This window comes from Trichomycterus rosablanca, chromosome 2 (assembly GCF_030014385.1).
Source record: "Trichomycterus rosablanca isolate fTriRos1 chromosome 2, fTriRos1.hap1, whole genome shotgun sequence".
Classification (NCBI taxonomy): Eukaryota; Metazoa; Chordata; class Actinopteri; order Siluriformes; family Trichomycteridae; genus Trichomycterus; species Trichomycterus rosablanca.
In genome coordinates this window covers 26,299,437-26,314,799 of record NC_085989.1, presented here as the reverse complement: position 1 = coordinate 26,314,799, position 15,363 = coordinate 26,299,437, and positions in this window count along the sequence as shown.

Genomic DNA, 15,363 nt, shown 5'->3' with positions numbered 1-15,363 from the left:
GAAATGCTGTGAGTGAAATCAAAGCTGTCTATCTCTCTTAAGAGATATCATGCCATGATGTGGTCGTCACTGAAATATTTTTAGTTTGGGGAGCAATACCCTGCAAGGCATATTTGAGACCAGGCAAGCTTGCCTAACCACTGTCACCTATCTGAGCTTGGTACTGTTTCAGTATAGCCTTCCGTCTCTCTGTGTCATATTTAGAACAGGCCATTAGCCCTTGAGAAGCTTTTTACTCAAAGTTTTTTTTTTCTAATCAAAGCTGTGACTAGTAAAATTATACCTATCTACTTATTAAATAAGTCAACATCCTGTTTTATTCTTAACTAAAATGAAATAAAAGTTAATATTCATTTCACTTTCTAGAGAATGGGCCTGTTATTAAAGATATAAAGATATTGTTCAATATATAATCAGAGATATTTAACCTCACAAACTGAATAAGAAATAACTCCAAACTTTTCTGCAGAGCTAGATTTTGCTTTAAATGTCTTTATAATTTAAACAATACAGCAAATGAACAAAGTAAATAAATGATGTAATATTTTACTGTAGCAGGATATTTTGTCAATACAGCCATGTCACAATCATTTAACCCTTAAGTAATATTGCTTAAAATTATTTAAAACCCACTGACCTAAAGTTGGGTCACAACATTATTAAACCTTTGGGAACTTCAAAAAGACATTAATTTGCTTTAGCTTTGATGTGTTACATAAACACCACTCAGAGATGTGTTAAAGGTGTGTTGCACCCTGGATAAAAAAACTAAGGAGATGTCTCAAAATCCTATCTAATCTAATCCAATCTAATTTAATAAAGGCAAATAGAATGCCTTTATTTGTCATATATACATATACACATGTACAGTGCTATTAAATTCTTTATCCGCATATCCCAGTGTCTTTGAAAGCTTAAGTCAGAGCGCAAAAGTTAAGAGAGGAGATACTTTAATTGCACCAAAAGGGCAATAGGTATAAGAAGATTTCCACGACCTTGAAGTTTAATCCAGAGGCTTTAACAATCTCATCAAGACAATTTAGAAAAACCTTCATATTACTGCAAAATATTTACATGACGACCTGATGAAAGCTGGGACAAATGTGTCAGTGGCAGCCATTACACCAGAGGGAATTTGGATAGGCCTGCAGAGTTCTCGGACATGTAGTGACAATTTAAAACTGGAACTGTTTGGCCATATGGATTAGCAAGAAAGGCTGGTGCAAGACTGGTGCAACAAGGGCTAGGCTTATAACTAAAATAAGCTTATGGCTTATAAAGAATACTATCCCTATGGTCAAGTATGTAGGTGGGTCAGTGATGATGTACAGTTTGATGATGTAGACATTGTAGTTTTTTCTTCTGTAGGAACTGGCAATCTTGACAGTGTGACTGCCATTATGGATTCACAGAAACACCAATGAATTTTGAGGAGGAATATTTTGCCCTCTGTGGTAAAATTAAACCATTCTAATAATTTGACCTTCCAGCAAGACCCAATGATCCTAAGCACACTTCCAAGTCAACCAAAGCTTGATTAGGCAATCAGTCCAGGACTATCCTGGAGTGGCCTTCTCAGTTTTCAGATTTAAATAGCACAGAAAATCTTCATACTAAAAGGAATTTAGAAGTCCCTGTTCTCGAGCCTTAAAGTGACTCAGCATTAACAGACATTAACCAACCCTGTCACAACACCGTGCCATTAACCATATGTCATTTTGTCCTGGTCATGTAATTGGAGACCCTGAGATCCAGGTACACTGGTTTCCTACCATCTTTTAAAACCTGGCAGTGTGTGAATGAACAACTTTGTATTTCCTCTAGATGTGTGTGACTGAGTGGGTGAGTGTGCGATGCCTAAAATGATTTGGGACCTGTCGAGACTAGGTTTCCTCATTCTGCCACTGTTTCTGGGATGTGATCTGGACTGCAAACTTGAAGAGGATGAATTTGTTACTGATCAAACAGTGACTAAATAAGAATTACCATACAAACTAATTGAAAACTAATCCTTCCATAAAATTAGCCCAAAGTATAACAAAGAATAATTTGTTATAATGACTTTATTTAAAGCACAGATTAAATCAAAATTACATTTATTAAACATCTTTAGTTTGTAGTACAGGAAATTTGAAGGGAGAATGCCACACGAGCATGCAGAAATAATTTACAATAGGGAGGCTGTCAGAATTAGTAATGTGTAATGGCCATTTAAAGTCAATAAAGAATAGTTAATTTATCTTGTAAATTAGTGCAAGAGTATTCTAGTCCAGTGTTTATTCCATATTTAAAATGACTGTGTGGGATGTTCTGTGGATTTGGACCATTGCTACAATGCAAGTAACATTGGTTATCCTAAACCATTACACTCACTTGTTATTTATTTCAAACTGCTTCTGATCCTGAACAGAAACACTGGGCACAATATAGGAATATAGCCTAGAAAGGGTGTACCTAGGGGCAATTTAGAGTAGACAATCTGACTTCTGCTATGTGTTTAGGAGGTGGGAGAAAAGCAAAATAACTGGAAGAAACCCACACAGAACATACCAAACTCCTTAAAGACAGTGACATGAGGCAAAGATCAAAGCCTGCTAGTGCAGCTCCCACTGCACATTCTCTTTATTTAATAGCAAAAACATGGATGGAAAACTTGGTATTTGTATGCTGCTAAAACCAGTCATTTCCATTAGCTAGAAAACATGATCTTATTGTGTTATGTGTGGAATTTAGAGGCCTATTTTCTAACCATAGTTAGAATAGTTAGAGACTGAGTGACAAAGTGGAGCAATGCCATCAGTCTAGGTTTAAATAAATAAAGAAATGTACAGTACAAAGTTTTCCATCTGAGCACAGTTTCATTCGTGCAGACATAGGAAAAATGAATAAGAAAAATAAATAAATAATAATTAAGTATAAACATTTGCATTCGGTGGTGTACAGCTTTCCATTTAAAGTTTTAACAAACTGAAAATAAGAATCTGTGTAACAGTTTGATTTTAGATGTTAAAGTGAACATTTAATATTAATATAATAATAATAATAATAATAATAATAATATGAACATTCTTTAATTCAGTCTGCACTTGGGTGCACCCTAATAAAAAGTCCCAGCTCAGTTTCAAATCCATGATTATAATCAAACTTGGAACTTTGTGAAAATTGCCTGTCTGAAGAAAGGCACGTCTAATTTTAACAAGCATGAACATAGAAATAAAACACCAATAGGTGACCACTGCAAAACTTCCAGTTTATTTTGTGGAATGGCAAATGCAGAACAAATCATTTTAATAAATGAACTTGTATTTTAATGTTTACCATGTTATAAAGTGAGCTTCTAAGCTTACAGAGATTTTCTTATTTAGTCTGGAATTCAGAGAATACTAAATCATCTTACAGCCAAGTAGTTAACTTACTGCCATTATTTAAAAAATCTACGCTCACTCCTGTTAAAAGTAATCATGCAGAAATAAAATAATTATTGACATTGACTAAATCAACAAGAACTCTGCAGACTGCAAAATATTTAGAACTTACTGTAGAACTGAGTGAATTTAAGTTCACAAAGAATCTTTGGTTAACTCTGTAATTTAGGACATATATTTTCTAAAAACGTCTGTATGAGAGCAAACTTAATTTAAGCACTTACAAAAATCTATAGATGAGTTAAGACATGACTAAATGAAAGACACACTTTCTGTTTTGGGCTAGTCTAGCCACTTGAAAATCCTGATTTAGTGGAATTGTATGTAAAGATCAAATCGGATTCAAGAATAAGGAGTTTCTTTTAAACATCTGCCTCATAACAGCGGTTAAAATGGAACACTCAGACCTCCAAAAAATAATAAAAAGAAGAAAATAATGTCTGATGCTGATTGGCTCTGACACTGCAGCCACACTATGTAATTAAATCATATTTTTTGAAAATCATATTATTGTATATAGTTTTTCTTACTCGAAAACAAACATATCAGTGATCATTTAGATTAGGGATATATTATTTTTTAGTAGATTATGTATTCTGACTAGAGAGTGGCATGCTGGCACAGATGTGACACCACTACCCTGACCAGGTTAAAACAGTAAGTGAAAAAAATTAAATGATATTACATTTCCCAACATACCTATTTTTTCACTACCATTTCCATCAGTGTAGTGGTGGTTTTGGGGCCAAGCAGGACAATCTAGACAGGGTGTCATTCTAAGGGCAATTTAAGGAGGAAATTGGAGGTACCAAAAGAAATGGGCACAGGGAGAACAATCCAAACTACTCACAGTGACTGGCAAAAAGGATCAAAGCCAGGTCCACAGGATACATGCTGCTATGCAGATCTCACTCTTTAAGCCTCACCACCTTACCATGTTTCATTTTGTAAATGTGCCTGTTAATTATTGAATAATAAAAATATTGTACAACCATAAATGAGTCTTATATAGTGTGTAGCTTTATCTTGCTTACAAACTAAAATGGCTTGAAAAAGTAATGATTGTTTCTCTGCTTTTACTGTCTCCTTAGTTTCTTTACTGTCACATTTACACAGTTTACAGAGCAATAAAACTAAATCATGTTAAACACACCATAAAGTGTCAAAAGCAAACTTGTGTTAACAAAGATCTGTTACCTGACAAGTAACAGATGAGGAGTTATGGGAATCAAATTAATCTTGGGGAGAACTGATGTCTTTGGGATTAAGCTTTTCTAAATGTTTATGCAGCTTTACGTCAGCTGTCATTAAGAGCTTGTGTAAATGTCAAGTAGCTTAATAAACATTCATTTTAAGTATAGTGTTACCAAAGCCTTTGCAACTGAAAATGTATTTGAGGGTTGCAATCAATGCTGACTTATGTAATATTCAAACTTAAGAAGACAACACTGCCCCATAAAGTCTGAGTACAAATTCATTCCATAAATTTATATATTTGGCCTTTTGCTTTCCTTAATAGTCAATACTGCAGCTTTTTATCTTCTCAAAACTCTGCTAATACTTCCATGCATGTGCCACAAAAAGTGTGTGCAGGTAAACTCAGCATGAAAACCACATAGTAAGAGACATTATTCATCTATTACACTTTATCCATTAAAAATGAACTAGAAAATTAAAAAAAAATAGCTTGTCCTGTTAGGACTGCTAAACTAGAGCTACACAGAGTTTATATAATTAACATGCTGGGAATTGTAACCACTTTTGAATAGTCTGGGATGATTTTAGCAGACCTGCTAAAAAGGTCAGAAACACCATTTGAATTATTCAAATAAACCCAAGAGCATTTTACACCGCAAGGCACTGAACATAAGGTGTAGCCAAATTGCTTTCAGAGCTCCACAGACCTGTCAACTGTTGAACATTCGTCTGCATGGGACTGAAAAAAAGCATCAAATATGCCTAAAACCATATGTACCCCTGTATTCTCCCAATGCCTCTTCTCTTTTCCTAATGAGAGCATAGACGGAGAGTTGTACTCAACAAAATATAAAAATTTAAAATGTTTCTTTAAAAACTGTCCTCATATAAACCCATGTGACTGTAACTGATGGATAGGCACTTAAAGAACACTTATACTTAATCATAGCACAGATCAACTCACAGGCTTGTTGCTTTCTCTGTCTTGTTGAAACATTCAGACACTGCGGGAGGTTAAGAAATTCCATATACATTCTATCTACCATCCAGACATCTTTACTGCATCTAGTAACAGAGAACGACAGCCAAAGGTGCTATTAGTGTTATAATAATACAACTCCAGCTTTTGTGCTCATGTTTCAAAGACTTAAGCCATCTGACTTGAGCAAATGTCTAAATATGGGCAAGTAACAACAAAAGTTTATAATATTGCTGATACAATGCATCTGCTTCAGATATTTCTGCCAGGCTACATCTGCTCTTTTTTGCCCATCTCTGTCTTTACAAATTCCTCAGTTCTACCAGAATCCTGTGGTATCACATTCCATGAAGACCTGGTCCCAATTCAGGGAGCACTTTGGTCTGTCTAGTCGCTATGTCTATTTATGCCTGTTTCTCAATGCCCATTACAGCTAATCATTTGCTCTTAGCCTCCATTATAGTGAATATTTTTGCCAGTAGTACAATGTGTTTTATAAGTGTTGAGTGTTTTGTTTTTTGGTTCACCTTAAAAGACATTTAGTTTAAATAAAACTTTAAATTAATAAAAAGACTCTTTTCTCCAGTCAAATACACTTTACATACATTTGTATGTTTGTATTTTTTATTTTGCAATAATTTCCGCCACTGTTTTTTTTTCTATAACTAAGTAATAGTTATATATTATATATAACATATATATATAGACATATATACATTGAAATTGTACATGTTTTGGGGCAAAAACTCTTCACCCTCCTAATTATGCTTATTTACATTTTAAGGTAAAAGTTAAATAGTTTTATACATGCAAATGTATATCTTATGAAACTATAAATTCTAGCAATGTAAATGAATTTCTGGGCAAATTTATTTGTATGTCCCCTTTTGTGCACCTTTTATCAGTCTGTGGTGGCCAGTGCTCTTTTCTTTGGAGTGGTTTGCTGGGGTGAGTAAACAAACTTATCAAGAAGCCCAGCTCCATAGTGGGGTCTGAACAGGACTCAGTTCATGCTCACAAAGCTTAACTCGATAATCACAAACCCTTCACACCCACTTCATGTCCTGGAGGTGTTTCGACAGAGCACCTTCAGTCATAGACTGATTCCTCCTAAATGCAGGACTGAACACTACAGGAAATCTTGCCTTACAACTGCAATCAGACTGTTCAACAATTTATAAAAATTCATAATAATTCATAATAACTAATAATAAATTCCTACATTTTTGTATGCTATGCATGCACCAGAAGACTATAGATAAGACTCAGATCTATCTATCTATCTATCTATCTATCTATCTATCTATCTATCTATCTATCTATCTATCTATCTATCTATCTATCTATCTATCTATCTATCTATCTATCTATCTATCTATCTATCTATCTATCTATCTATCTATCTATCTATCAATGTTGTTTTTATTGCTCTGCATTATTTCCTAAAAGCATCTTTGCAGAGAGACAGACAAGAAAAGTACAATCTTCTCAAACACTATGAGTGAAAAATCTTAACAAGTCAAAATTTAAAACTGACTCATCTTTCTTGAGCAAAGTAGACAATATTTACAATTAAAGTCAGGGGTAAATTGTATGTCCCCTTATGCAAACAAACTAATTCTCCAGATGGCCACATGTGATAAATGACACAAAAAAACCACAAAACGGCTCCACCATAAATAAAAAGCTGCTAGACATTGTCCACTGTCAAGGAGTCCCCCATGTTCCACTAGTTATAATACACTGCAGATGTTACTTTTGATGGATTATGTTTTTCACCCCTCAGTATAAAGTAACAGTTTGTATTTATTCTCACTCTGGGAGGACACTTTTTATGGATTTTTAATTGGTGCAGTCAAACTAGTGATATTTACATGAGCACAGAAAAGTCACCAGCTAGAGTAAAGGTCAACTACTAACAAGGATTTAGGAGGCCATGTCAAAAAGCTAAACATTATACAACTTTCTATACAGTTAAATTAACAGTCTAATTTGATGTATGTAATTATTTCTTGACAAATAATTACATTTTAACCATTCAGTCCAAGATTCCAAGACTGCCAATTACATACAGTGTATCACAAAAGTGAGTACACCCCTCACATTTCTGCAAATATTGTATTATATCTTTTCATGGGACAACACTATAGAAATAAAACTTGGATATAACTTAAGAGTAGTCAGTGTACAACTTGTATAGCAGTGTAGATTTACTGTCTTCTGAAAATAACTCAACACACAGCCATTAATGTCTAAATGGCTGGCAACATAAGTGAGTACACCCCACAGTGAACATGTCCAAATTGTGCCCAAAGTGTCAATATTTTGTGTGACCACCATTATTATGCAGCACTGCCTTAACCCTCCTGGGCATGGAATTCACCAGAGCTGCACAGGTTGCTACTGGAATCCTCTTCCACTCCTCCATGATGACATCACGGAGCTGGTGGATGTTAGACACCTTGAACTCCTCCACCTTCCACTTGAGGATGCGCCACAGGTGCTCAATTGGGTTTAGTCCATCACCTTTACCTTCAGCTTCCTCAGCAAGGCAGTTGTCATCTTGGAGGTTGTGTTTGGGGTCGTTATCCTGTTGGAAAACTGCCATGAGGCCCAGTTTTCGAAGGGAGGGGATCATGCTCTGTTTCAGAATGTCACAGTACATGTTGGAATTCATGTTTCCCTCAATGAACCGCAGCTCCCCAGTGCCAGCAACACTCATGCAGCCCAAGACCATGATGCTACCACCACCATGCTTGACTGTAGGCAAGATACAGTAGTCTTGGTACTTCTCACCAGGGCGCCGCCACACATGCTGGACACCATCTGAGCCAAACAAGTTTATCTTGGTCTCGTCAGACCACAGGGCATTCCAGTAATCCATGTTCTTGGACTGCTTGTCTTCAGCAAACTGTTTGTGGGCTTTCTTATGCGTCAGCTTCCTTCTGGGATGACGACCATGCAGACCGAGTTGATGCAGTGTGCGGCGTATGGTCTGAGCACTGACAGGCTGACCTCCCACGTCTTCAACCTCTGCAGCAATGCTGGCAGCACTCATGTGTCTATTTTTTAAAGCCAACCTCTGGATATGACGCCGAACACGTGGACTCAACTTCTTTGGTCGACCCTGGCGAAGCCTGTTCCGAGTGGAACCTGTCCTGGAAAACCGCTGTATGACCTTGGCCACCATGCTGTAGCTCAGTTTCAGGGTGTTAGCAATCTTCTTATAGCCCAGGCCATCTTTGTGGAGAGCAACAATTCTATTTCTCACATCCTCAGAGAGTTCTTTGCCATGAGGTGCCATGTTGAATATCCAGTGGCCAGTATGAGAGAATTGTACCCAAAACACCAAATTTAACAGCCCTGCTCCCCATTTACACCTGGGACCTTGACACATGACACCAGGGAGGGACAACGACACATTTGGGCACAATTTGGACACAATTTGGACATGTTCACTGTGGGGTGTACTCACTTATGTTGCCAGCTATTTAGACATTAATGGCTGTGTGTTGAGTTATTTTCAGAAGACAGTAAATCTACACTGCCATACAAGTTGTACACTGACTACTCTAAGTTATATCCAAGTTTCATGTCTATAGTGTTGTCCCATGAAAAGATATAATGAAATATTTGCAGAAATGTGAGGGGTGTACTCACTTTTGTGATTACACTGTACATGTTTCTGATATGTGTATGTTAACAATTAAACATAGTTTAAAATAAGATCAAATTGAGATAGTAAATGTCACAACAAAATGTGAGATACAAACGATAGAAGCAAAATAGATAAATAAGAAAAAAAGTCATGCAAATTAATTTTAAACAGATTTTAAACAAAGATTAACATTTTTTTTTTAATAATTGTGCTGCAAAACAACTAAAGGGTCACACAGACAATATTGCACTAAACCATTATTTCTAAAACTTATTACAAAGATCTGTCATTTCAAAACATTAAATATTCTTGCTCTTCTGTTTGAGATAATGATCAGGCCTTGAATATTTGAATTGACAAGTCATTTCACATTTCCCCATGTAACTTTTTTTCTTGATGGCAAAAGTTGATTTGGAAACAAAATAATCAACATTGACAAATAATGTTAGACATAAATAATGTTGCAATAACTACAACATGAATTTAACACGACTAAACCCATAAGCACATACAGCTGGTGCTGCCTCCAGTTACTATGTCAAGTTTAGCATTGTTTTCCTAACTCTATTAATATTGATTTTATGTAACCTCTCAAAAATAAGCCAGAAAGGGTATTGGCTACTCTAAAATGTGTGAGGTCCATGTGGGTCCATGTGTAGGACTGATATCCAGGGTGTGTTCCTGCCTCATACAATGTGTTTTTGTGATAGGCTTTAAAATATTAAATGAATATATATTATATACACAATGCCAAAATAAAATATTTAAACATCCTAGGGTGATTTGAATCAATTTAAAATTGGCTGCTCACAGTGGAATACCCAATACAAACATGACCCAATACATGACCTAAATCATATATAAAAATCCTTATTTATCAATGCGAGGTATTATCAGGTAGTGTGTGTTGGTGCCATACAGCTATATGGGCCCAGGTTTGTTGCTTCTCTAAACTGTGCCTAGTTATTGAGAGAGGGTGTGATACATTAATACTGTGATTTATTGGTGCCTTGTCCAGAGTGTCCTGCCTTGTGCCCAGTGGTTCTGGGATAAGCACTGGAGCAATATCTAAGCTATTACTGAAGATAAATCAATGCATTGTCTTCACATGAAGAAAGCACTGCAGAATCATGTGCTATTTATCTATTATTTCTTACATTATTTTTAAAATGAAAAAAAACTTGGACACAAAAAAAATCATGTACCTAATCCATTTATTATTCCACTGAAAATGAATTTGCTTGGGATCTAATGTTAGATAATGTTACAGACTATCTTCTCTACCTTCCATTACAGTCATTATCCTTCCTGAACATATATTTGGTTCTACCAACATTTGCACAAGTGCTTTGACCATCAACCATTTTTGCCTATTACTTCATCCTGGTCAGGGTTGAGTTGAGTCTCCAATTAAAAGTAGCTATTCCATTTTCTATATTTTGGAAGTTGTTAAAAAAAAAACAGATTACCCGAGGGAAACCCACAATAAAGCTTAAAAGGACTTTAAGTTTACCTGCTGTGAGCTGAAGCTTGGATGTAATTGATTTTTGCAGGAGGCCAATAAGCCAAAGCCCAGAATGAAATTTACCAGATTTACCAAACACCCAAAATCTAAACAGAATTAATGTTTTGGAAGGAAAATTATTCACAGTGTAAATCATCCTAAAACAGAATCAGGAAGCATCTATATGTGTAATGTATACACCAACCAGGCATAACATTATGAGCACTGACAGGTGAAGTGAATAACACTGATTATCTTTTCATCACGGCACCTGTTAGTGGGTGGGATATATTAGGCAGCAAGTGAACATTTTATCCTCAAAGTTGATGAGTTAGAAGCAGGAAAAATGGGCAAGCACAAGAATTTGAGAAAGTTTGACAAGGGCAAAATTGTGGCTAGACGACTCGGTCAGAGCATCTCCAAAACTGCATCTCTTGTGGGGTGTTCCCAGTCTGCAGTGGTCAGTATCTATCAAAAATGGTCCAAGGAAAGAACTGTGGTAAACTGGCAATGGGGTCATGGGTGGTCAAGGCTCATTGATGCACGTGGGGAGCGAAGGCTGGCCTGTGTGGTCTGATCCAACAGATGAGCTGCTGTAGCTCAAATTGCTGAAGAAGTTAATGCTGGTTCTGATAGAAAGGTGTAAGAATACACAGTGCATTGCAGTTTGTTGCGTATGGGGCTGCATAGCCACAGACCAGTCAGGGTGCCCATGCTGACCCCTGTCCACCGCCGAAAGCACCAACAATGGGCACGTGAGCATCGGAACTGGACAACGGACCAATGAAAGAAGGTCTGATGAATCATGTTTTTTTTTACATCATGTGGATGGCCGGGTGCGTGTGCGTCACTTACCTGGGAACACATGGCACCAGGATGCACTATGGGAAAAAGGCAAGCCGGCGGAGGCAGTGTGATGCTTTGGGCAATGTTCTGCTGGGAAACCTTGGGTCCTGCCATCCATGTGGATGTTACTTTGACACGTACCACCTACCTAAGCATTGTTGCAGACCATGTACACACTTTCATGGAAACGGTATTCCCTGATGGCTGTGGCCTCTTTCAACAGGATAATGCTCCCTGCCACAAAGCAAAAATGGTTCAGGAATGGTTTGAGGAGCAGAACAACGAGTTTGAGGTGTTGACTTGGCCTCCAAATTCCCCAGATCTCAGTCCAATTAATCATCTGTGTGGATGTGCTGGACAAACAAGTCAGATCCATGGAGGCCCCACCTCGCAACTTAGAGAAGTTAAAGGATCTTCTGCTAACATCTTGGTGCCAGATACCACAGCACACCTTCAGGGGTCTAGTGGAGTCCATGCCTCGACAAGTCAGGGCTGTTTTGGCAGCAAAAGGGGGACGAAGACAATATTAGGAAGGTGGTCATAATCTTATGCCTAATTGGTGTATGGTATTGTGATGTGTATTTGTCTGTTCTGGTAAAACAAGGTGGATATGAAATATAGACACTTGCCTTCATGTTCATCAAAATAAATCACAAGGACACAATAAAATATGAAATAATTCAGCAGTGATAAATCAAGGGAATAGATTAGCAGAGGCATTTGGTTAGACGTCTTAATGAATCTCAGTCTCCTCTCATCTTTCTCTCTTTATGTAGTCAGATCTAGAACTGTGTTTAAAATTTAACAGCAATTAAAGAGCAAATTCATTGATCATTATGGCTTAGTTGCTATGCTGAGTGTTCCAGTTAAGGAAAGGCATGGTTGCTTAGCATTTGGCAAATTCCCAAGGACAATAAAGCAGCAGTGTTTTATTTGTCATACTATTCAATCACTACGCTTGGCTACTGTGCTAACATATGGGGCAAAGCACCACAATAAATAGCATCCCATTAAACTTTCTGTCATGGAATACACATACATGTAATACTATGCGATTTAACCTGCCTGTGGGCCCAGGGGCTACGGCTGGTTGTGGGCCCCCACGTATAGTTTTCATAAAATCAGTACAAAACGCAAGACAACAGAGTTCAGTGGCATAACTAGGAGCTCGTGGGCCCCAGTGCAAAAAATAATTTTGGGCCCTCCTCTATATATAGGACTAGTAACGTTAAGCAGGTTACACAGATTCCCAAAATCCCTTGCTGTGCACTCACTGTGTATTGTGATTACATGTATTCTGATATTTCATTGTCTTTTAGTTATTTTTATATTTTACTTAACGAAAATATTGTCGTGTTTTTACTTTTTTTTACTGTTTTTGTTTTTACTTTACCGCTAGCATTAGCCACTTGCTCACCTAGCCGCTGTCTGGTGGGGATGCATGGGTCTTTTGCTGTGCGGTGGTGGAGGTGTGGAAATAAAGACACACGACAGGGTAGAGTCACTTTAACTGTTTAGTCAGGACTTCAATGAGCGTTACAACACTTTAGACTGCCTAGTTCCAGAACCCGAACTTCAATGCTGGGACCATAATGTGAGCCTCATATACAAAACTAACTGCAGAACGTCCGAACGCACATGTATAAACCTGGTGCTGCATTCTGATTGGCTGAGCTGAATGTCACTCACATACTAGCTCTAATGTTCACGTTGCTTAACTGAAACCACCAATCAGAATTACAGCAGCTCGTTTATCTGGCCAATCAACAGTCAGAAACATGAATAATCATTGGTTTGTAAGCTTCCCCATCCTTATTAACCAAAATAATTAACGAAATAAATAAAAAATAAAACAGCCAATCCGGGGCCCTCAATTATTCGGGGCCCCTGGGCTGAAGCCCAGGTAAGCCCGTGCATTGAATCGCCCCTGAATACTAGCCCTTCATTTTAAGACACTGGGACTGAATATTCTCAGAAGTGAACAGACACCAAGTGGTGGATATTTGGAATCACATCTGCAAATGAATTTAGTTGTAAGTTCATGAGTTAATTTATCTTTACAAACTGTTGTATCCTGAGAAGGCTTGTGGTGAGTCAGGTGCCTTGTAGGCACTAAATGCAAGGCAGAATTTCTGTTTAGACATGACACCACACACCCAATACTCATCAAAATCATTACAATAATTGTAGTAATATTACAGTAATTATTAGAAAAATCAAGGTAGCTTTCTTGCCTCTGTAAATCATTTAAACTACTAGTAATGCCTTTGCTTGTGTTTGTTTGAAAGTGTGAAAGAAAACAGCATCACAGAAACAGAGACTGTGCCTCCATATCAGGAGAGGATTCAGCAGAGAGCCTCGCTCATGCTCGAAAAGGCTGTCATTAGCATAGGTGACCCATGCACACTGAATAGTTCCTTGTGTAGGTCATCATAGTGCATCAGGAGGGAGAATCCTCACTGGTGGTGGAGGCACATATTCGTGCTAATGCAGAAAATATGCTCGTAGCTGTCTGACGCACAGAAGGGATTGGGAGGGGGGCTTAAGGAGCTGCCAGGCCAACTCTCCAGGCCCTGCAGACTGTAACTGAATTATAAAGGGTTCCAGGATAGCTGATACGACCCTTGATAATTCTACACATTATAAGTGTCTTCTTGCTCTAAGTGCTCTCCATTATGAAAAAAAATCTTACCATAGTCTATGTATAAACATAAAACAATGGCCCAAATAAAGTTGTAATTAGTATTTGGCTTTGGTTAACAACTAAATGCTAAATAAAATAAATATCATTTATTTAAACAAATATTGAGTTCAGGTGTTTCAGCCACATTCATTACTAACAGGTGTATAAAATCAGTTATATAATATACTGTAAGTGAAATGCTTTAAATGTTGTGGCATCCACAATGCTTGGTTTCACCAGCTTTTAAGCTACAGTAATACACAAATGAGTGGAAATACAAATTGACTGTGTGTGCGCGTGCATTTTAGTGCAAGATTGTGTGACATGTGTTCCAGATCAAAATCAATCTGGACCCAGACCTCAACCCTGGCCTTAATTAAGATTTAAGTCTAATCAGCTGTTCTTTGGATTAGCATGCACCACTACACTACATTGTAGTACTGTGCTGAACTTTTTTCATTTTCAGTACAACATCTTTTTTTTGGGAGGGAGAGATGTGTTCAAGGTGTGACACAACAGTGGTGAAAACTAAGGAACTGGCACAAAAGGGCAATAGATAAAAGGTTCCTAAGACCTTGAGCATTCCTTAAGACATCACTGAGAATATTGTTCAAAAGTTCCAAGCAGCACTCCTACCTAGCTGGCCAAAATTTCATCCAGAGTCCTTAGTAAGTACTAATTATAATGTAGACAATGCCTAGTTATTTTTTCAAGGTGATATATAAGTTATTGTGTATCATACCTGTGAAGTTTTGGATTTAAAAATAAGGGAAACATTCCGCCGCGCGCTTCGAGCCGTCTCACCAGCCCAACCGAGGTTCAGTATCCCTTAAATTTTAAGACAGGTTTACAAGAAATCTAAAATAACCACCTGTGAACCACTTACAAACTACAATTAGATGATCAGAATCTGATAGGCCTACCTTTGTTGACACTGAAATGCTGTGGACATTCCTACATATGTTATTCTTATAATACAGCCTAAATGAAAACACAAAAGGGAATTGAAGCACATTTATTTATTTTACATATTTTCAGCATATATACACATATGAAACACATTTTATTTTC